Below are 23,762 nucleotides of genomic sequence, written 5' to 3' on the forward strand. Positions count from 1 at the left end.
AGTATGACAACTGTCCCTGACCTAAACAGTGGCTCCAAATATGACCCTGGCCCTGAAGGAGACCCACACTCTGACCTCAACTTGATCTCAAGCCTGGCCCTGACCCCAATCCAAAACCCTAACTCTAGCCCCCAACCCAAACAGGTTTCACAAGAATCAAAAGGTAGAAACTGCAAATACCCATCAGTGGTGAATGCAATAAATGAAGTGGGGTGAAGGGTGTGAATTTGGGTTCAGGTTCAGGTTTCAGTCAGAGTTCTAGATCAGGCCTTAGGTTTAGGGTCATAGTGAGGATTTACAGTGAGGGCAAGAAGACAGTTACAGTTGAGGACTTTAGGTTTATGACTTAGGGTTTAAGACTCAGGGCTTGGGGTGCCTGGGTGGCTCAGTGGGTTAAAGCCTCTGCCTTCGGCTCAGGTCATGGTCTCAGTGTCCTGGGATCGAGCCCCACGAAAGCTTCCCTTTCTCTCTCTCTGCCTGCCTCTCTGCCTGCTGGTGAGCTCTGTCAAATGAACAAATAAAATCCTAAAAAAAAAAAAAAAAAAAAGACTCAGGGCTTCTGGGATTAAGTTCAAGGTCAAATTTGGAGTTTGGGTTCATGCTGGGATTTGGGTTCAGAGTTCATGACTCAGAGTTCTGGTTTAGGATTTGGGTTCATGGTTCAGGGCTTGGATCCAGGGCTCAGGTTCAGATTCCAGACTCCAGGTTCAATTTTAGGTTTGGGATTCAGGGTTCCAGTTTGGGCTTTAAGGTCAGGTCAGGTTTCAGTGTTAAAGTTAGGGGTTAAGGTTAGGTTTAGGGATGACACATTTTCTTCAGTTATCATCATGGACACAAAATTTCTATCTGAAGTTTCTTTTTTGGTTTTTAACTAAATTAGCTTTTTTTTTCTCAGTGTTCCAAAATTCACTATTTATACACCACACCCACTGCTCAATGCAATACATGCCCTCCATAATACCCACCACCAGGCTCACCCAACCCCCACCCCTCTCCCCTCCAAAACTCTCAGTCTGCTATCTGGAGTTTCTAAATCTGAAATGTATTTCATCTGGGTGTCGGAGCTGGTTTGGAATTTAGGATTCCAATAACTTCATACTGAAAGTATTCTGTTCCTAGAGTCTCTCAGTCACCCAGAAGCAACTTTTTCCTTGGCCCAAACATACCTTTGGCAGAGAAGGGTGAGGTGGTGCCAAAGTTGGGATGATTTCACAATTGTAGAGGTGTGAAAACAAATATCAGGAAAATGTCCATGGAAAATGGAACAGGAGACAAATAATTGATTAACTCCTGATTCTTCCACAATAACAAGACCAAGTTTCCAATAGAATCTGATAATTTTCCCTAGGAAGCCCTATGGTACTCATTACCAGTACCAAAAGAGGGCCCCCTCCCCTCCTTTAAACTAAGAATCACAGCAGGATACTTCCCACTTTGTGTCAAAAATAAAATTTTACTATTTGGCTGTTTCAGTGTACAATTTGAGGAAGCACTGACAACATTTTCCTTTCTCAAAATCTCATCAGCACAGGGGTAAAATGCAGGCAATGTTGTAATGCACGGCTATTGGAATACCAAACACAAGGAGGGCTATTAGAAGCAATAAAAAGATATTGAATATGAACCTCAGAAAAAGCACCCTTTAAGGGAATTAATGAGGACCCCTAACAATAAGATCTACCATCTCATCTTATGGAATTCACCCATAAAAATCATCAACAATAATACCCTGCTGACCACTGTAACCACCTCACCATTGACCTCTAGGCTTGTAATACACACTCCAGGCACCAGAGACATACTTCTCAGGAGCAGAATGGGACTTGCCCACTCCCAGTGGACCAACTCTTACAGTGAAGCCAAAATATCCCACTCCTTGGAAATCCCAGCCATTAGGACAAAGTCACAGAAACCATACCCAGAATTCAGGAAAGGGCAGACATCTCACAAAGCAGATGCTGCAGATCACCACCACTCCCACAAAGTAACTCTACAGTGGACTCCAGATTTGTCCCCTTCTCGGGATTACATGGACACCGCATTCTTCCAATACTCCATCCTCAGAACAAAACCATGAACTCTCCTCATCAGTCCTGTGTGTAGGCTCACAGTGAGCCCTGCAAAAGCCAGACACCTTCCTGAGAGCACTCAGCCTCTCACACCTATCCTAGCAGATGGAGGGTGCTGCTCTCCCAGACTTCTGTGCCAACTAGAGAATGCTTGGAACAAGTCTCGCCATACTCCATGCAAAAGGCATATTCTTCCTCTGCAAAATGACGGACAGTAAAACACCATGGATTCCCCGCACCTTCTTGAACCTAGGTAAATTGGAGATACAGCTTGGCCAGAGCTATTATCCCCAACCCCCTACACACACACACCCTTCCCGTGTGCACGCCAGACCAGTTTCCATCCACCCTGCTCATTCTCAGCCATGGTCTCTGCAGAGTAGGATGGTAGTACCAAGGTGCTGGGACTGAGGTGCTAGGTGCTAAGCTAACACCTTGGACCCACTTATATCAGAAATTAATATCTGTTTTATTAACAGATGCATCCCAGAAGATCTTGCCACCACCTCCATTAGAAAAGTCATTACAACAGAGGTCATAACAACCTGTGCCAATCTTCATGTCTCCAAGGATGGCTCATCCATGGGCATGTGACCTGGTCACAGCCAATGAGGTGGGAGGAAGCTCAGGTCTCAGCCTGCTGAGCCAAGCTTGGGGTGGACCACCCAGGCCAGGGGCTTTTCCATCACAACTGCAGAAGTGGCCCAGGCCAGGACTGTGCCAGTGTCACGGAAGACCCAGGAAGCCAGGTGCTTCACTCGTCCTGAAGTCCACACATGCTAGATCCTTCCCTAACTCAGGAGAACCCTAAATGTCTTCATGGGCTTGGCCTGAACAAGGTGACCATCTGTTGGTATATAATCCACAAGATATACCCACCAGGCAATGGGGACATACTCAGCCAAACAATACCTATGTGGAATTCAACCACAGACAAATGTGTTTTGGGAAGCTTGAGGCCTCCAAAGAAATGCAAGGGGATTCCTGAGGCCTTAATTGTTGCCAATCTCACTATCATCTTTTTTTTCCTTTCAAGTGGAAGGGCCAGGCAGGATAGATCCCAGTGTACTCCCACTCTGCTACTGGAAAAGAACAGCCTTCTCCCCCATCATCCATCATGTTGCAGATCTGGGGTGTGGGAAACTACCACCCATGGGCCAAATGGGACCTCCCCCTGTATTCTGTCAGTCAAGTGTGGCTGGAACATTAGTTATGGATGGTCTGTGGTTGCTTTCAAGCCGCAATGCAAAAGTGGAGTCATTGTCAGAGACACCACATGGACTGCAACACCTAACAGAAAAATCTTTAAAGAAGACTTTATGGAAAAGTCTGTGCCAATCCCTGGTCTCAAAGGTCCTAGGATCATGTCACTTCTTTGAGTACAATGCAGCACCTTCTGGGTAAAATCTAATTTCTTCACCCCCAGAGGCAAGGACTGCCATCCTTTTAGCCAGAACTCCATCTCCATCCTCCTCTATTTACACCTTGAATGGCATGTCTACATGTCTGTAGCCCAATGGGAATTCACTGTCGTTTATGTGGTAGTGATGCTCAGAAATGGAGGTGTAAGTGTGAACTTGTGAGTGTGAGCATGTGTTTCCTCTTTGTTAGCCACAGCATGCAAGGAGAATACAACGCAGTAGCATGCTGTCTGTCTCACAGGAACAGCCATGCAGTGGCCATAATGATCTCAGAAGGAATCCACCCTCACAGAGCAAACTTCATCTGGGAGGACTCCCATATCCCTTGTCCTGGACACTAGGTTCCACTGAGGCTGGGGGCACACAGAGGGACAGAGACTCCCGCTGCCCATCAGGGTTTTGAAGGATGCCTGCTCTTCCAGGACAAAAGATCCAGAAACCATTCATCCACCTGTCATCCAACCAGGCATCTGTGAGACAGATCTACTCCAAGCAGAAAGGATGGACTGAGAGACAATAAATGACAGCCTTGTGTGACAAGTGCCATGAAGGGGACACTCAGGAGGACTGTGAGTGTGCAGGGTTGGTCAGACCCAGGGACAGGGGTACTGGGAATGCTCCAGGAGGATGATCACAGCTGTGTCACTACAGGGAATGCTCAGGAGGACTGGGGGGTGTGCAGGGTTGGCCAGACCAAGGGGCAGGGGTCCAGGAGTTCTCCAGGAGGATATCATAGTTGTGCCTTTGTGTGGCTACACATGTCAGTGTGACTGGGCATGGGCCAGACCAGAAATAAGATGGTGGGTGAGGGGCGGGTGTCCCTAAACTATCTTCTGTAAAGCAAAAGTTTAGTAACGAGATTTCATTCAGACAATTTCATTCCACATGCTTCTAAGAGTCCCTAGAGCTGATTGTGTAGAACATGACGTATGTAGCTGGCCATCGCTATCAAGTCTGAGGTGCCAGGGGCAGAACACACTTAATATTTCTTTTTGTTGCTTTCAGAATATGAAGACTTTTCTCACCTCCATTTCTTTTCCAAGAACAGGGAACAAAGGTAACACAGATCTTCACTTCGAAATATCAACAGAAAGGTTCTGCAAACCTAAGTTCTCACAGGAGCCAAAGTTTCAGGACCAGGGTGACCAAAAGGGGAGGCATATAGCAAGGAACCAAAAGAACATGTCATGTGTATGTGACCTGGCCCACTTCTCTACCTGTCGGAAGCAAGCCACGCCTGACAAAAGGGAGTCACACCTGCACCGGATCATGGTTTTGCTGCCCTTGAGCATAGCAGAGGATGTGCTAAGCTGGGTGTGGGTGTTGGAGGTAAAGGGCAGCTGGCCACAGATGCTACCTGCCTCGTACCCGCAGGACCAGCTCCTGGTCCTCAGCTAAGATGTTTAGTTACCTATCTCCTGGGACAGGTAATGTGCTCTGTGCTGTGGTGACTATATCCTCTCCCATTTTATTGTTTTTTTTTTTAATCACTTTGGGCAGGTAAGATTGACATACAAAAAGCTGCCCATAGTTAATGCATGCAACTTTACCTTGACCCTAACCCTAATATCTAGTTAAGACATACTCGATGTAGAATATCATTCATAAATTAGAGCATAGTTTTTAGGAGCTAAGGAATTCAGGGACCAACCTTCTTCGTCTTATTCTCTTGGATCTGCGAAGTTGGAACACATTCGGCCACGTGCTATCTGGAGAGTGGCCACACGGTGGCAACAGAGGGTAAACATTGGCACAAACCCCACTGCAAAGCTAATTCTTCCTTCATCCAGTCAAGCCTTGTTCATTCAGTGTTTTCAGATCATTTTATAGATTATGAAACGTGTGACTTGGTTGACTTTTTTAAAAAAATCAAACTAATTCTTTCAACCTGTTAAAAATAGAAGATGTTTCCAAAAATCTTGGAGTTGGCCAGCAGATGAAGGCTCAGGGGCCTGGGAAATGGCTATGACGATTGAATATATTCAGGTCTACTTAGGAAACAAGGATGACTTCTGTTCCACTTCTTTTCGGAAAGAATTCGTGTCAACTACCAGCACTGAATCCACACAAAATAGTGCAGCTCAGAGGAAAGCAAAAGGAGAAGAGCCACACCCAGGAACCAAGAAGATATACCATGGAGACTCTGCTCAGGCCAGTCAGCAGTCTGTAGATCCTCTGGATCTAGAATGCTCCTAATGCTGCCAGGGGTTGTGGATCAGGCAGAGCGCATACCCTGATGCTGCAATTTTGTAACCCGTGACCAGTCTCCTGGTCCTTACCTCCAAGGGACACCCCCTACCACCTGACAACTCCAGCGCTTCTTGGAACGCCCATTCCCCTTTCTGACCTGATCATTCACTTTTCCCATCCCTGCCATAGAACAGAGTACCTTTAACTACATACTGTTCTGTCATTTACATGTTTTTGTCATGTTTTCTGTGAAACTATACCTTGCATCATCTACCCTGGTGTTGAATCATTTGAACTCAAATGGCACCTTTCTGTTAGAGAAGGCCACCATTGAACCTACAGTAAAATGTTTCTAAGGAAGTACAAGTCTTTCAGGGCTACAGTGTGAAGTGTGGTACACAGTCTGCATGGTAGTAATCAGTAATTCTGACAAGGGTTGACCATCCACCAAGTCTCACAAAACCTTCCTCTCTCCCCTTGGAAGTCATGGTCTGCCCTTAGAAAATACCCCAGGAAACTAAACTTTAAACTGAATGCTCCCTTCATGCTCTGGTTCTAATCTTGTCCAATGATAACAGTATGAATGTAGAAATCAGTCACAAGAAGAAAATGGGACAGCTAAAAATACGTGGAAATTTAGGGGTGCCTGGGTGGCTCAATGGATTAATAAGCTTCTGCCTTCGGCTAAGATCATGATCTCGGGGTCCTGGGATCAAGTCCCACTTTGGGCTCTGTGCTCGGTGGAGAGCCTGCTTCCCACTCTCTGCCTCTCTGCCTACTTGTGATCTCTCTCTCTCTCTCTCTGTCAAATAAATAAATAAATAAATTTTTTAAAAAGGTAAAAAATGTGGAAATTTAACAACATGCTAGGAAATAACCAACAGTCAAAGAAGAAATCAAAAGAAATTTTAAAAGTACCTTGATACAAATGAAAAAGAGAACCAATGAAAAGTTATGGGATGCAGGAAAAGTAGCTCTAAGGGGAAGTTCATAGAAATTCCAGTCCTCATCAGTCCACTTGAAAGCTCTCCAATAGCCAACTTAATTTTATGTGGGAAAGAACTGGGGAAAAAAAAAAAAAAAAAGCAAAGCCCCATAACAGTAGAAATAAGGAAATAACAAAATGGAATGTTGAAATCAATCCAATAGAGACTAAAAAGACAAAAGATCAATGAAAATATGAGCTGACTTTTTTCTAAAGATAAACAAAACTGACAAACTTTTAGCTAGACTCACCAAGAAAGAAGGAGGACTCAAATACATCGGGAAAGAAAGGTAACTGATTCCTGTCTCACATCAAAATCCTGGAGGAGGGGCGCCTGGGTGGCTCAGCGGGTTAAGCCGCTGCCTTCGGCTCAGGTCATGATCTCAGGGTCCTGGGATCGAGCCCCGCATCGGGCTCTCTGCTCAGAAGCCTGCTTCTTCCTCTCTCTCTGCCTGCCTCTCTGCCTACTTGTGATCTCTCTCTGTCAAATGAATAAATAAAATCTTTAAAAAAATAAAAATCCTGGAGGAAAACACAGGCAACAACCTCTTTGAACTTGGGCACTGCAATTTCTTACAAGACATGTCCCTAAAGGCCAGGGATACAAAAGCAAAAATGAACTATATGGACTTCATCAAAATAAAAAGCTTCTGCACAGCAAAAGAAACAATTAACAAAACTAAAGGCAACTACAGAATGGGAAATATATTTGCAAATGGCATGATACATAAAAGTCTGGTATCCAAGATCTACAAATAACTGCTTAAACTTAATACCCAAGAAACAATGAATCCACTGAAGAAATGGGCAGAAGACAGGAAGAGACACTTCTCCAAAGAAGACATCCAAATGGCCAACAGACCATGAAAAGTGCTCCACATCACATGTCATAAGGGAATTCAAAACCACAATGAGATACCACCTCACACCAGTTAGAATGGCTAAAATTAATGAGACAGGGGGCACCTGGGTGGCTCAGTGGGTTAAAGCCTCTGCCTTCAGCACAGGTCATGATCCCAAGGTCCTGGGATCGAGCCCCACGTCAGGCTCTCTGCTCACTGGGGAGCCTGCTTCCCTTCCTCTCTCTCTATGCCTACATGTGATCTCTGTCTGTCAAATAAATAAATAAAATCTTAAAAAAAAATAAAATTAATTTAACAAGACAGGAAACAACAAGGTGTTTGCGAGGATGTGGAGAAAGGGGAACCCTCTCGTACTGTTGGTGGGAATGCAAGCTGGTGTAGTCACTCTGGAAAACAGCATAGGGGTTCCTCACAAAGTAAAAGTAGAGCTACCCTACAACCCAGCAATTGCACTCCTGGGTATTTACCCCAAAGATACAGATGCAGTGAAAAGAAGGGACACATGTATCCCAATGTTCATAGCAGCAATGTCCACAAGAGCTGAACTGTGGAAGGAGTTGAGATAACCCTCAAGAGGAATGTACAGAGAAGAGGTGGTACATACATGCCATATAGTAGTTCTCAGCCATCAGAAGGGATGAACACCCACCATTTATATCAACATGGATGGAACTGGAGGGCTTAGGCTAAATGAAATAAGTCAAGCAGAGAATGACAATTATCATATGGTTTCACTCATATGTGGAACACAAGAAATAGTGTGGAGGACCAGAGGGGAAGGGAGGGAAAACTGAATGGGAAGAAATCAGAGAGGGTGACAAACTATGGGAGACTCTTAATCATAGGAAACAAACTGGGGGAGAGGTAGGCTGGGGGGTGGGGTAACTGGGTGATTGGTATTAATGAGGGGACATGTGGTGATGAGGCCTGGGTGTTATATGCAACTAATGAATTATTGACCATTACCTCAAAAACTATACCTTGGCTAACTGAATTTAAATTAAAAAATGTGAAAAACTTAAAAAAAAAAGAAAGATGAGGTATTACAATAAATACCACAAAAATACAAAAACATTTAGAATACAAATGTAAGCTAAGTAAACATAAATAAATAAGTAACCTTATGGTAAGAAAGAAAAAAGAAAAAAAGAAAGAAACAAAGAAACAAGGGATTAAACTACTTGGACACACCAAACTCCAATTTCAAGCTAGATTACAAAGCTGTTGTCACCATAACAGTATGGTACTGGCATAAAAACACACACAGATCAATGGAACACGATAGAAACCTTGGAAATGGATAATCATAGCAGTGTTAGCAACATTTATTCATTATACATTGTATATAATATATATGTATATTTAAACTTAGCTCAGATAGAATTATTAACTGTGAATGGGAATTAATAATATTTATGTCCTGTTTCAACTGTTGCTTCCAATAAATACATTTCTTTAAACATGTAGTTTTCTATAAATATATATTATAAAATAAGGATGATTTAGAATCCATATTTTTAAGAGGAAATAAATGCACTTTGATAAACCTACTGTGGAAAAGGAAATATCGATATCCATCATCACAACTGAGAACATCCCAAAAGAAGACAATCCACCACAATCCGGTATCTGATGGAAGGATAGAATACTACTTAAGTAGTTGTGCCCAAATGTTCAACCTGGTGAAAGCTATAGAGCCAGCTACTCATTTACAAAAACACAGATGTCGGAGAGAAGTCCTAACAAAGAGTATGAAGATGTCACCAATGAAGTCCACACTGCATATATTCTGACAGGAAAAATATTTTCCCAACAAATAAACTGTAAGACCAGAAAAAGAAAAGAAAAGAAAGGAAGAAAGAAAGAAAGAAAGGAAAAGAAAGAAGAGAAACCTTAGAAACTAATACAGATATGTACAGTCAACTATGACACAGCAGCAGAAAATATACAATGCAGAAAGTGATCCAGTCACATTCTTACGCCACACATAAAAATTATGAATGGATGAACAACGTGAACATAAGAACTGAATCCATAAACCTCCAAGAAGAAAATGCAGGTAGTAAGTTTCCTGATATTTGTTTTGGGGAAGAGTCTTTTACATCAGACACCAAAAACAAAGACAACAAAAGCAGAAATAAACGAGTGGAATGACATCAAACTGAAATTTCTGCATGATCAAATAAACCATCAAACCCTTGAAAGGCAACCTACCCAATGAGAAAAAGTACCTGCACATTGTATGTGTGAGAAGAAGCTAATATCCAAAATACACAAAACACTCCTTCAAAGCCAAACAAAAATGGAATAAAAACTGGGGAGAATATGTGAATAGATACTTTCCAAAGATGGCATACAGGTGGCCAACAGACATAGAGAAAGTGTTCAACATCACCAATTGTCATCAGGGAAACATAAGTCAAAAGCATAACCAGCTATCACTTCATAACTGTTGGAACAGAAATTGTTCCTGAGAAAGACACCAGGTGTGGTCAAGGGTGTGTGCACATTGGGGACCGTGCGCACTGTTGGTAGGAATGTAAATTGATGCAGTCATATGACAAACACTGTGGAGGTTCCTGTAAAAAATTAATACAACTACTACATGACCTGGTAATTGCTCTACTGAGTATTTCTCTGGAGAACACAGAAACACTCCCTCCAAAAGAGAGATGCCCTCCCATGTTCACGGCAGCATTATTCACAATAACCAGATATGGAAACATGAACCTTGGGACCATTATGAGAAGTCACTCAGACACAGAAAGACAAACACCAGAGGCTCTCAACATGCAATCAAACAAGTAATGAACACATACGTACTGAGAACAGATTGGTGGTTGCCAGATTCAGGGAAGGGGGAAGAGGGGTGAAGGTGGTCCAATGTGACATGAGTGATAAAACCCACAAGTCATGGACTGTTCTGTGCAGCATGGAGACTAAAGCTAGCCTTGCAGGATGGAGTACAGGATCCCCTGCTATCTGAAAGTACAGTGTTGCTAGGAAATCTTTCACAGCAGAAATGGTATAAAGTGAAAAAAGAATTACTATTCATTTCTACAGAAAAATGAGTGAGCATGCTCAGACACCAAAAGTTCCTTCTCTTTGACTCTTCTTAGGCCCCAGAACACAACATCCTAAGGGGTGCCCAAAATAATTGGAGATAAAGCAATAGATTCTCACAGACACAATTCAAAGTGCTGGTGGCTAGACGTGGAGAGCAGTGCCCAGGAAGGGGATGGTAGGGGTGCACACAGTCTCTGTAGTGGTTCCTCACAAAACAGATGCTGAACATGATGCCCACATTTTCACTTTTGTAAGAGGGAAATCCTCTTCAGGTTTCTTCCTCCTACTGGAGCTGGGTAATAACATATTTATTTCCAAGAAGCCAACTCTGTCTTACCATGAATTTGAGAAAAGTGGGGGAGACTTATACTTGAAAGTTGCTAAGCGGGTACAAGTTCAAAGTTCTCCTGGACACAAATATCAGCAGATCCACTGTGAAAGACACTTTCCTCAGCAGGTGGAACATGGACTACCTCCTACCCTCAGAAACCTCCTCCTTCACCTCACTCGGGACAATGCACAAGAGCTGAGAGTTACCTCAATTCCTCCTTTCTCCCATTCCCAATATCAAACCCATTGCCAAATCCTGTGAGCTCCATCTTCGATAGGTACCCAGAATAGGACTAACCCCTCCTTCCAAGGCCACCTGTCTGACCCACACTGGAGCCCATCTCTTGCCTGAGTTCCTAGAAAAGCTTCATCACTGACCTCCATTGTTCATCCTCAATGCTGTGTCATCTGTTCTTGACACTGTAGCCAGGATGTCCCAGGGAAACTGGGTCCCATGGGGTCACAGCTCTGCAATGGCTTTCTTTTACCCTGCTGTCACCTCCCTGAGGTCATGTCCTAAACTGCTTCCTGTGGCCACAGGGCCTTCCTGCTGCTCCTGGACATACCTGGTATGGTTCTGCCTGAGGGCCTTTGCATATGCTTTCCTTTCCATTTAGAAGGGTATTGAAGTGATATCACTCATCTTGTTTAGAACTTGACTCAAGCATCACCTTCCTAGTGAAGTCCCACCTGGTTCCTCTGTGAATACCAAGCCCTGTTGCTACCTCCCCTTCAGCACCCAGCCCTGTCTCCTTTTTATTTCCAGAGAAATTATCACAGTCACCAGTTCATCTTGGCAAGGGAGAAATGGAAGCCTACTTGGATGATTTCACCTCTGACTCCCTCTGATTTCCCAGACCAGAGCCCTGGGGGAAAAGGTGATCAGAGCTCTTGCACAGCTAGGATGGCCGGGACAATGGGTCTCCCTATGGCACCCTGAAGACGATCAGAAAAATGAGCCATAAGAGGAATCCACTTGCACATGAAACTGAAACCAGACACCTTCCTCGATTCCAGGTGAGCACATACACATCCTCCCCTTGCCTGATGTGCTCATTTGAGGAAGCTGAGCAGAGAAGCATCCCAGGGTCCAAATCTCCCTCTGGTCAAGGACCTGGGAAACAGACATTTCTCCTCCCTGCACCAGCCACCTATGATTGATGTCCGGTGTCCTCCTGTACTGGGGCAGAATGGTGCAACTGTCCCTGTTTCCTGGGATGTCATCACAAACCAGGCTTTGCTGCACAGTTTTCAGGAAGTTAGCAGCAGCAGCAGCAGCAGCAGCAGGCCACCCAGGTTTAGTCTCTGTCTCACACATCAGGTCCCATGTGAAACTAGAGCTTCAAGGAGAAGCTCTGAATTCATAGACACCAGGCAGAGGACACCTGCGGTGCCTCATTGGAGGAATCAAGGGGCACACTGGGCAAGAATCCATAATGTTGCCTGTGGGCTGCCCCCCACCAAGCCTCCTGCCAAGACAAGGGCCTGAGAACCCAATAGGAAGCAACTTTCATATCACATCTGCAGCAGGAGGGCTAGCCAGGGAGCAGAGCCCTGTCCAGGGAGCAAGCTGGCCTGTGCATTAAGAGCAATGGGACACCGCCATGGCATCACCATCTCTCAGCCATCTGATCTGACACCCCTGCCAGGCTCACACCTGCTGACACGGTGACTCCTAAGACCCAAAGACTGCTTTCCACCCCAGCTCAATGCTACTTACAGAGAAGCAAACTCTAGTCTCAGAAACGTGTTCATTGTTAGCTCTGGAATTCCCTTGGTTTGTTTACACTGGCCTGCCCAAGTGTCCCTTTCAGATCATCCCTCAAGTGCCCTAGGGTCTCAAGCCACCTTCAAGCTGCCCTTCAAAAGGCAGGAACTGGTCTGATGGGGCAGACCAGCCAAGTGACTCTGTATGGGAAACTCCGACCACATCCTCCCTCAACAACAACACTTCCAAGTCCAAGCTTCAAACCCTTACTCCCTAGGCACGGAGCACCATGTCAGCATGAACACTGCTATTTCAAATCTCTTGTCTCCCATTTCTTAAATTCAGAAACCAAGCTCCAGTCACCACTCTATTTTCCCTTCAGAGAAGTAAGGAAAAGTATAGAAGAAAACACTATGTGTGCACAGCACACTTCAAATAGAATTTCGTGTTCCTTCTCATACAGGCAGCTCTGTATTACCCATACTAATGAAAGGCATCACAAGTTCAGTCTTCATATATAGATTTGACCTTGTGTTTTTCCTTTTGATATTTGTTTCCTAAAGTCAATGTCTAGATTGCTTTCTTAAAATAAGAATGATAATGACATGGTCACGTAAAGGTCTGTAAAGGTCTGGGTCTCCATAACCAGACGTTATGGCTCTGGTTCAGATAAGGATGAAGACATAACCTCTTCCCAGGATGCAAAGCCCACACCCTCAGGGATCCTGAGACACCTCACAGGTGATGAGTTCCTCTGCTCCATGGGGTAGTCTGAGCGCAGAGGATACAAGCACCCTCCAGGTTTCATTCTGGTTTCCTCATAAATTCCCCAGTTCAAGTTGTAAGTACTTCACTGGGTTAGGCTTCAGAGCCCAGGATGGGACACCAGGTGAGCAGCACCCACTCCCCTGCTACCAGGGACAGCTAACAAGGGCTTGTGTTCCACTGGAAGCAAAATGGGCCACTCCCCAGGCTCCTAAGCAACCTACACTTCTCCTCCATTTCTCCCCATCACAGAGGGCACCACACCCTGTTACAGCCCTGAGGCTGTGTTTTACTTTTAAAAATGTCTTTTTCTAAAAAGACTTTATTTATTTATTTGATAGAGAGAGACACAGCAGGAGAGGGAACAGAAACAGAGGGAGTGGGAGAGGGAGAAGCAGGCTTCCCTCTGAGCAGGGAGCCCGATGTGTGGCTCCATTCCAGCACCCTGGAATCACGACCTGAGCTGAAGGCAGATGTTAAATGGCTGAGCCACCCACGTGCCCCTCAAAAATAATTTTGAATATTAGAAAGTGGTTCACGGAAGGAAAAGGCGTGAACCCCTATAAAGGATTCTTTGACTCTTTCAGAAAACTGTTTTCCCATTGTTTAATTAAAACAGGAATGAAAAACACACAGGTCGCCCCTTCCACTAGCAGGTCTGATCCACTGTAGTGATTGGAAGAAGAGTAGGAAATACAAGAGGAATGGATGTTCTGATGACCCGTCATTTCCACCAGCTAACTTGAAACTTCACACACACACGCAAAGAATGAAACACAAACCAACGTCTCAGCCTGGCAACGCGGAGAAGTCTGAACTGGAGGGACAGGGACAGGGACAGGGACAGAAGAAGTGCTCATGTGTGTTGGCTGAGGCCAGTGGCACAGAAGAAGGGGCTCTGTCAGCTCTCCACCTGGGCCTCCCCTGTCCTCAGCCAGGAACCCGCTCACAGCCCTGACCTGTCACAACTGTCACATGGGAGACTGACAGCCACCCCTGGAGCCAGCCCTGCCCACACCCTCCCGCAGAATGCACTTCACTCCCTCTGCGACCCCTGTCAGCTCTCCCCAGACTTGGAGCTCCCCTGTCTGCTGCAACACTCCAGGATCTACCCCCCTTCCAAAATTACACTGGCCCAAGGCTTTCATGAGAAAGGCAGAAGGCTACCACCTGAATGGTTAACACCTACTTTCCTTTTCTGTCGTAGTTATGGGCACTTAGCTTTCTAACTGGGCAAATGGTAAGTAACATATCAATGGAACATGAATGTGCTCTGAGATCTGAGTCTTTCATTGTAGCTTTCCAAGGACTCCTTATGCAATAAGAAACTAGCATATCCTACCACAGTGTGTTTGGAAACTATCATCTACAGAATAGGAGAGCGAAAATCACTCCATTTTTACTTCACTCTTCATGAAGCAGAACATGGTCTTTTTCTTTTCTTCATTGACTTAAATTCCAGTTAGTTTCCATGCAGTGTTAATTTCTTTGCTTCAGGGGTAGGATTTAGTGATTCCTCACCAGCATACAACAGCTCAACCGAAGTGCCCTCCCTAATAGCCATCACACGTTTAATGCTCCCCGCCACACACCTGCCCTCCAGCAACCCTTGTTTTGTGCTCTAAGGTTGAGTCTGTTTCCTCATTTGCCCATCTTCACATCCACTATGTTTACCCGTGTTCTTTCTGTAATTCCAGAGGAGTGAAGTCAGTGCGTATTTGTCTTTCTTTACAGATTTTGCTTAGCTTAAACCACTCTAGATCCATCCACATCCTTGCAGATGGTAAGATTTCATTCTTGTGACGCTGGGCCCTATTTCATTATATATCTATGTCTCCCACATCTTTTTTCTCCGCTCATCAGTGAATGGACGCCGGGACTCCCTCCATAGTTTCATTATTGTTGATAATGCTGCTGATGTGGGAAACAGAGTCAGAAGAAAAATTATTAGATTTCCTTACCTGCTGACAAGCCCTTAAAACAGACAGAGTGACTCTCCTCTAGGGACTCAACTCCCCCCCACACCTTAAGGCTTTGCTAAGGGCAAAGGGCAATCCTAGCCTGACTGACACCTACCCCCAACCAGGATCCTGTAAATCTACTTTAACAATTCCTTTGGAAACTTTATCTCTAAACCTCCAAGATAGTGTTGACAATCATTCCCAAGCATATGGTCCACTGATATATATCTAAAGGGTCTCACAAAAAGGTTTTATTACTGGTAATGAATAACCTTTTCCCCAAACAATAGCTAGCCCCTCAAGGTCCTAGAAAATTTGCTTCCAAAATTCCTTAGAGACTTATGCCATCCCTAACTCCCTCCCCAACTTGCAAGTATATAATAGACCACTCCTCACATCCCCGGGGCAGCAGCTCTTTCTGCCCATGGGTCCTGTCCCTGTGCTTTAATAAACCACCATTTTGCACCAAAGATGTCCGTTGGCTCCAAACTCTACATCATTGAACCTTATCAATATTCTTTTTTTTTTTTAAAGACTTCCCCAGTAACTCAGAGTGATCACTTCTTTACCATTCTCACTACTGAGTAACAGAGGTTTTTTTTTTTTTTTTAATTTTATTTATTTATTTGAGAGAGGGAGAGAGATCACAAGTAGGCAGGGAGGCAGGCAGAAAGAGAGGGGGAAGCAGGCTCCCTGCCGAGCAGAGAGCCCGATGCGGGGCTCAATCCCAGGATCCTGAGATCATGACCTGGGCCGAAAGCAGAGGCTTAACCCACTGAGCCACCCAGGCGCCCCAAACCTTATCAATATTCTAAGACTTCATCAATACTACAGAGAAAATACAGCATGTCCCAATACCTAGATGATCCACTTAGTGAAACTAGAAAGTCAAGCTTCCCTTTTAAATTATCAAAGTCTCCTTGGAATCATTTTGAATTTTTCCTCTGCCCTCATTGTAAGTCTTTGGTTGAAAAGACTAATGAGTTAGGAAACTTCACCTTTGACAAATGACAAGTTATCATCCAAGTCTCTATCTGACCTCAAAAAACCACCTAACTCTAGATGCTGGCCACTCTACCACAACATAGGCCCAATGGAATAAACACTGTTAGAGGAAGGAACAAATTCTAAAGATTTTTCTTAATTTATTAGACAGATAGAGATCACAAGTACGCAGAGAGGCAGGCAGAGAAAGAGGGGGGGAAGCAGGCTCCCCACTGTGCAGAGAGCCTGATGTGGGGCTCTATCCCAGGACCCTGAGATCATGACTTGAGCCAAAGGCAGAGGCTTAACCCACTGAGCTACCTAGGCACCCCGAAGGAACAAATTCTATGTTAAAAATACACACAGAGTAAATCTCATCTTCCCTTTCTAATGAAAGTGATTGCCTAGGAAAGAGATGTTACAAATACTTTCATAAGCCAGAAATGAACAGAGAAATTGGGATCCCCTGCCATGTTCTCCCCACAGGGAAACTAAGGAACTCTTGCACCCACTCTAGATTGTTGACAGCTGCTTCAGTTTGACTTTTGGCTCCACTAGAGACAAGAGAAAAGCCCAGGAGGTTTGGGGTTAAAGAGAAGTTTTACCTCCTATCCTGACATGGGCATGACATTGCATCCAACGTACCTGCTGCTTTCTCTGAACGCTGATGTCCTGTGACAAGGTGCAAGACTGACTCAGATGCTGATGTTCAAAACTTCAGGTCTCTTGGGGCCAGAGTGGAGAAGTATTGTCAGGTGGGAATAAGAAGGCACCTCCGACATAAGAGGCCTGCACACCTGTTCTAGTTCCTGGGAGAAGTGAAGACACATGCTTGTTTCTTAAGTAGTGATTAGCTTCATTCTAAAGCTTACCAATGCCATTGTCCTTTTTGTAAAAGCAAAACTACTCTTCCAAATAAACACCTCAACTCATCTGTTCCTCATGCAACTTGAGTAGGGTTTGGTTTCCTCCAGCTTCCAGGCCCCCACTAGGAGGATACTCCTGCAGGATCCTGACAGCCCATTATCACCATCCCGGGGGGACACGGGGCACAATGCTGAAGCTGGGGGATGGCTTTGGGGCTTGTTAGTGCCAAACCTGTGCCTGGGGGAACATGAACCTGGAGGACCCTCAGGCAGGATTCTGCCTGAGGGTCCTCCGGGTTCCGGACAGCCCATTACCACCAACCCCACAGACAGGGCGGGAAATGCTGAAGCTGGGGAGCTGCCCTGGGGCTTATTAGCACCACACCTGTGTGTGAGGGGAATAGGGGACACCCTGCTGAACTTGGGGTGTTGCTCAGGACCCATTACCTGCACTGTGCCAGGGGACAGGGGCACATCACTAAAGTTGGGGACTGTATGCTGTCTTTGTATACACTCTTCCTGGGGAACATGGGAGAACCCTGAAATGTCTGCAACCCATCCCACAAAAGCTTGGGGGAGCAGGCTCCCTGGAGTTCAGGGGTCTGGGGAAAAAGGCCAGTTGATGGACATTGGGCAGAAGAGGCTTTCAAGGGAAAAAGAAAACCCATCTGATTCCCTACAATGAACTCGCTTCATGCGCCTTCAAGAACCATATGCCCGGGACTCCCACCCCAGTGCACAGCCGGCTCTCATGGAGCGCTCACACACACCCCCCCAGCCCCTGCCTCAGAATCTTACCCAGGCCTATTGCCTGCCCTACCTCTGCATCCTGGGGCAGCTCTGTGTCCACCCAAAGAGAGGTAGCTTCGCCCTCATGTGATGCCATGGCTGTGGAGGGTGGTGTCCCGAGTCCACTGGATGCCATGCCTGCCTGTTCTGGGTAAACTCCCTGCTTTTGTAGTCCCAGAAGTGCCTCCTTGCTCTAACACCTGGCTGGGTGAGGCAGGCATGGGCGGGTCATAGGCAGGGCCTCTCCCAGACTTCCAACCCCTTTTGGGGACCCCTCTGGCTGAAGACCACCCTCAGAGTCCTGCCCCTTCCCTTCCTGCACCAGCCCTGACTGCAGAGATGGTCCTTGCTCCCGGCAAGGTCAGCTGCTCTCAGACCTTCCCAGCTTGGGCTTTAGAAACTGCAATGCCACTCCCAAAATCCCACCCCACTTTACCCCTCCATTGGCATCTTCTGCCCTCATAGAGATCCAGAAGTGTATAATCTTACATCTCAGGCTGATTTCATGGGTATTCAGAAGGTTCTGGTAGATATTTAGCTCACTTCAGGGGACTGGTTGAAACAAGGTCTTCCCACTTCTCTGCCTCTTGCCCTTGAATATGTCATTTAAATATGATTTTTCATAGAGTGTCTTTGGGACTTCATGTTGAAACGTGATGCCCATCTGATAATCTAGGTCTTCCAGTTATTTTTCATCCTCCCCCAACCTTTTTTGATAATCCCACATATTCCAGCCAAAAAACTTCAAAAGGTGTTCTTTTCACAGCATATTTTTCCCTTTTGAATTTTGCCTTCCGCTGGAAGGTTCAGGGACAAATGATCCACTTTTCTTTCTTTGTATTTTATAAAAATTATGTAATTGTCTTTTTTTTTTTAACTTTGCCTGTTCAACACTTCTCATCTAGAATTCATCTTACAGAAACATGTATCATTGTTTTTCCCTTAGGTAATAGAATATTCTTCCTTATGTTGAGGGTTAAGGAAGAGAAATAGAAATGGCCATACGTATGTCAGTGGAATTTGAGGTCCTGATGAGCAATTACTATCTGTGGGTACAGCTCACAGTAGCCTCACCAAGGGCAGCACGTAGGTCTGTCACATTTAACACCAATGAATCTATCAGATTTTTATTGTTTTACACGCAGATGTATGTATGCACACACATTTTGAGAGTACAGTTTTGATTCCCAAGGTATTCTTTCTCTCTAGAAGACAGTCCTGACCATACAGGGGCCACAACAGGAGAAACGCGTTTGGAGAATGACTAATAGTGCTTTTCTAGCCAGAGTCCTTTTGGTTACAAGAGATATTTGAAGAAAGGATGCAGAAACCTCATTGAAACAAAGTACATGTAGATATTTCATACTAATTGTTACTGAAGAGGGCTCCGCCATCCATTACCAAGACAGGTACCCTCCCCAACTCCCACCTCACTATTTCTCATAGCACAGGCTCTCAAGTGTCTGTCTCTTTCTGTTGGTGCATTCTCTTTTCCTGCAGGTTGGTGTCCTCTGTTTACATATCTGCACTGAAACAATGAGCTCAGGGTCACATGACTCTTTGGTTCCACCCACTGTCTATAGTTGGAATGGCTCTTAATTAAAATTCATGAGGAAGTATTTGATGATGTGTTAGCTCGATGGTGGATTGGATCTAGTGCCTGCTGTTGGATCCAGTCAGTCACAGCAATCCCACAATGGGTAACAAGACTACTTTAGACTGTTTCCGGCTCCAGAACAGGGCAGGCATATTTAGGGACTAGAAGAAGTCCCGGTGATGTGACTGACTAAAGATATAAGTGATTTTGAGAAGACCAACTTTTTGAGAGATCAAATCACCCTTCTTGTTTAGAAAAAATGTCTCATCCTATCTTTAATTCACTTTGACTGACTGACATTTTAGGACCTTTCATTTTTATTTAATTGCCCAGGACCTCTCATTTTCTCCCAGTTTTATTATTGGCTTTCTTTCTGCTTGGTTCCTGGTGCTCACTTGATCTCTCTTATAAGCCCTGGAATCCCTCTGGCTGGAAGACGCATCTGTCAGCTTTGCTGGACCTGTGGCATCTCTCAGCCTTGCCCCCGACTCTTTCCTCATCTAGTGCCTAGAAACATTATTCGACTATAACTCTGGGGTCTAAACCCAAACTCCAGTACTAGATTATTTGGTCAGTACTTGGACCCCCTTTAAGGTGCCATTTAATGTTTAGCTGACTTATGCGAGTCTTCAATTTATTTCTAGAGAGAGTGGATGGGAACTTTTTACTGGCACAGTAGTTAGTTTCTTTCTTTTTTTTTTTTTTAAAGATTTTATTTATTTATTTGACAGAGAGAGATCACAAGCAGGCAGAGAGGCAGGCAGAGAGAGAGGAGGAAGCAGGCTCCCTGCTGAGCAGAGAGCCCGACGCGGGGCTCGATCCCAGGACCCTGAGATCATGACCTGAGCCGAAGGCAGCGGCTTAACCCACTGAGCCACCCAGGCGCCCCAGTAGTTAGTTTCTTATAACCTCCTTGGTCATGTTTCAAAAGTAGGAGATACTTTATTTTCTGAAACATGAATGAAAACTCAATTAGCACTTTGAGAGGCAGGCAGCAAATAGGACTATTTGCAGGGAGAAATCTAGGTCAGCAAAGTCACCTTGTTGGAAGGGCATCCGAACAGGGAGGACATCATTCCAGGCTAAAATATTACTTAATTACACTTATAAGTTCCTCGTGTTCAGATTTTTGACATTTTATCTTGACTGTCTTTGAGACCTGTATTAGATTCTTATTTGAGGGGCACAGAAATCACTCACTTCAAAATTATATTGCAGGCTTCCTGAAAAATTCACCATTGGTCTTTCCATCCAAGGAGGATCTGAAAGTAAATCTGAGTCTTCTAAGACCAACATCACAGCACTGATGCTCTTCCTCTCCTGCCTGAGATCTGAGCCTGACACAGGATATCGGGTCACGTCCTGACCCCACGCACTGAGTCCAGCAGCCAAAGTGAATCACTTTATCAGCTTCAGAGTCAAAGCTATGAGTAGAATTGCTTAAGGAAGTTTCAGTGTTCCCCCAGCCTGCATGAAATGATTTAAACTGGAGCCAGAGGATGATACTTGGGGACCAATAATGAGTAACGATGTGGTGTCTCCACCTTCTTGGGATTGTCTTTTTTGACCTGTGTTCAAGGAACTTGGCTAGAATGTGGGGGGTCAGGTGTGATGAGGGGCACAGTCAACCTGAAGTGTCACCCTCAGTGAGCCACGTGGCTTCCGTGCTGCTCCATTTCTGTACAAAGTCACAGTGTTATGTAGGATTGACAGCTCCTAGTGCAACCCATGGGTTGCTTGGTGTGTTGTGATTGGTTGTGACATGCATCACAGGTAAATTATCACTGATTACATTTAAAGGAATAAATTTGAGGCTGCTCCAGGACACTGTCCCTCTTATTTGCTTGCACTGAGATATGGTTGCATGAAAGAGTAGAAGGTAAGTGGGCTTCCTGGGGAACAAAGCACCACAGACCAGGTAGTTGAAAACATCTGAAATTTATCCTCTCAGAGTTCTGGGGCCAGAGGTTGAGTGTTGGTGGGATGGCGTTCCCTCCTGAAGCTCTGGGCTACCTACCCTCTACTGAATCATGAATCCTAAATAGCAGTGGGAACATCCCAGCTGCTGGTGGGCTGCCCACACTCTTGAGGACAATCAGCTCACAGGAGTATGTGCTTTTCTGAAGAAGCAGATGTCTCTGGAAAAATCAGTAAAACATTGCAGGTAGTTGAGGACATGAACTTCTCTGACTTTCGGACTGCTTTTCAGGAGTCCTTCATCTGGCTTCTGGGGCCTTTTAGATGGGTCTTACCGAAACAACCCCAGATCACTGGGTTCTGTCCCCTTTTAATGTTCCAGAGAGGACATTTGTTTGAGTTGTAGCGATTCTTGTTGCTTTTGGGTGGTGTGCCGCTGTGTGGATTTTGTTTTACATTCATTCAGCGAAAGATACTTGGGTTTGTTTCGACTTTTGGGTGATTGAGAATAAAGTTTCTATAAACATTTACGGAAAAAAAAAGTCAACGCGTATTAGTATTTATTTGCAACAAATGCATGGCAAGGCATTTCTAGACGTAAATAAGGACTTTGAAAAAATTTTCACAGTCATGTATTCGGTTCAAGAATAACCATTTCTAATCTGTAGTAACCAGGCTTGATATTCCATTAATAGGGCTGGATCTGGGGTCCTGTGACTTCTGTACCTGCCCAAGACCTTATGCTTAGAAGGGTCCCCCCCCTTGCTTTAATGCTTTGCTGTGATTGTTTGGAAATTTTGCACTGGGACCCACAAATTATGTGGTCACACTAATAAGCATAATCAATGGGAAATTTTCATATCTGCTACGCTTTCTCTAGTCTCTCAGATGTTCATATACAACTTTTTTTCCCCCCTTAATTAGTCCCCCCTCCCCATCCAAGAATTGCATATTCTGTTAAAAAGGAGCAGACAATTTTGAGATGAAAAGAAGGCCATAGCTGAGAAATGTAAGAGCATGTGTTTCCCCCACCTGGCAAAGTAATTCTGGCCATTGGTACTTTCCAAGCTGTCTGGGTTCCCAGAAAGTCTGGCCTTGCCTGACCAAGAAGGATTGTTGTGATAGGAGGTGACTTTTTGGAATGAAGAGTAGCTGTGGTAACTTAACCTGTCTTTCTCTTGAAATTTCACCTACCTCCTCCATTACAATTGTTCATGGTTACAGTGTTGTATGATTTTCCAAATTATTATTTCACAGCTTGTAAAATCTGGAACGCCTCATTCTCTGAGCCCAGTTTAACTAGGACTCACTGTCACGGGTAGCGTATTCATTCCTACAGCTGTCACAATACATTACTACAACCCTGCTGGCCTCAAGCAACAGAAGATTATTTTCTCATACTTCTGGGGGCCACGCATCCAAAATAAAGATGTCGACGGGGATGGTTCTTCCTGGAGGTTCTGAGGGAAAACTGTTCCATGCCTCCCTCCTTCCTCCTGGCGGCTGCTGGCAAATCTTGGCGTCCCTTTGTCTGTCAGTGGATGACTGCAGCCTCTGCCTCCATAGTCACGTGGCCGCCTTCCCTGAGTCTCTGTGTGTTCGGGTCTGTGTCTTCGCATTTGCGGCCCACCCAAAATTCCATGGGGTTCTCACCTGGAGAGCCTTGACATCATTACAGCCGCAAAGAACCTTTTGGCAAATAAGGTTTTGGCACCTTTTGGCGTTCACAGGTTCCAGGTGAATAGATCTTTTGGGGGCCATCACAAAATCCACCACAGCTAGCATGTGCTTGTCGGTGGCTCAAATCCCTTAAAGCTCTATGAGCCAAATAACTTCTGCCTTAAATAACGTTACATGGTCCTGTTGGCTGTGGCCACGGGGAGGGCAGATCCTGCACTCACGGGTGTACATGGCTTCCAGCTTATGACACACACTATGTTTCCAGGAATTTTGCAAAACCCATTTATTTCACCCAGATGTTATTAAAAAGTAAATGATATAAATTCACAGTGAAATAAACCTGATAGTTGCATATACTCCCAAAGCATTACCTCCTAATGATTTCCCCACATTTTACTGTTCCGCACTCTAACGTTATGTACGTCTGTTGCACCTTCAGGGTGTACTGCTGATGGTCTCTCCACAGGGCCAAGCAGAGTTCCCCTGGGAGCTGGACATCAGCGGTGTTGGGAATATTCACACCGGGTGCTGCCCTTGGAGGCCTCCTTCCCTGGAACCAGTCGTCAAACAT

General features: G+C 45.0%; 1 pseudogene; it reads right to left on the minus strand.

The window, feature by feature from the left end:
* LOC125094047 (histo-blood group ABO system transferase-like) overlaps window positions 1-23,296 on the minus strand; it is a 39,893-nt pseudogene extending 16,597 nt beyond the window's left edge.
* Window positions 23,297-23,762: the final 466 nt, after the last annotated feature.

Source organism: Lutra lutra, chromosome 2 (genome assembly GCF_902655055.1).
Source record: "Lutra lutra chromosome 2, mLutLut1.2, whole genome shotgun sequence".
Classification (NCBI taxonomy): domain Eukaryota; kingdom Metazoa; phylum Chordata; class Mammalia; order Carnivora; family Mustelidae; genus Lutra; species Lutra lutra.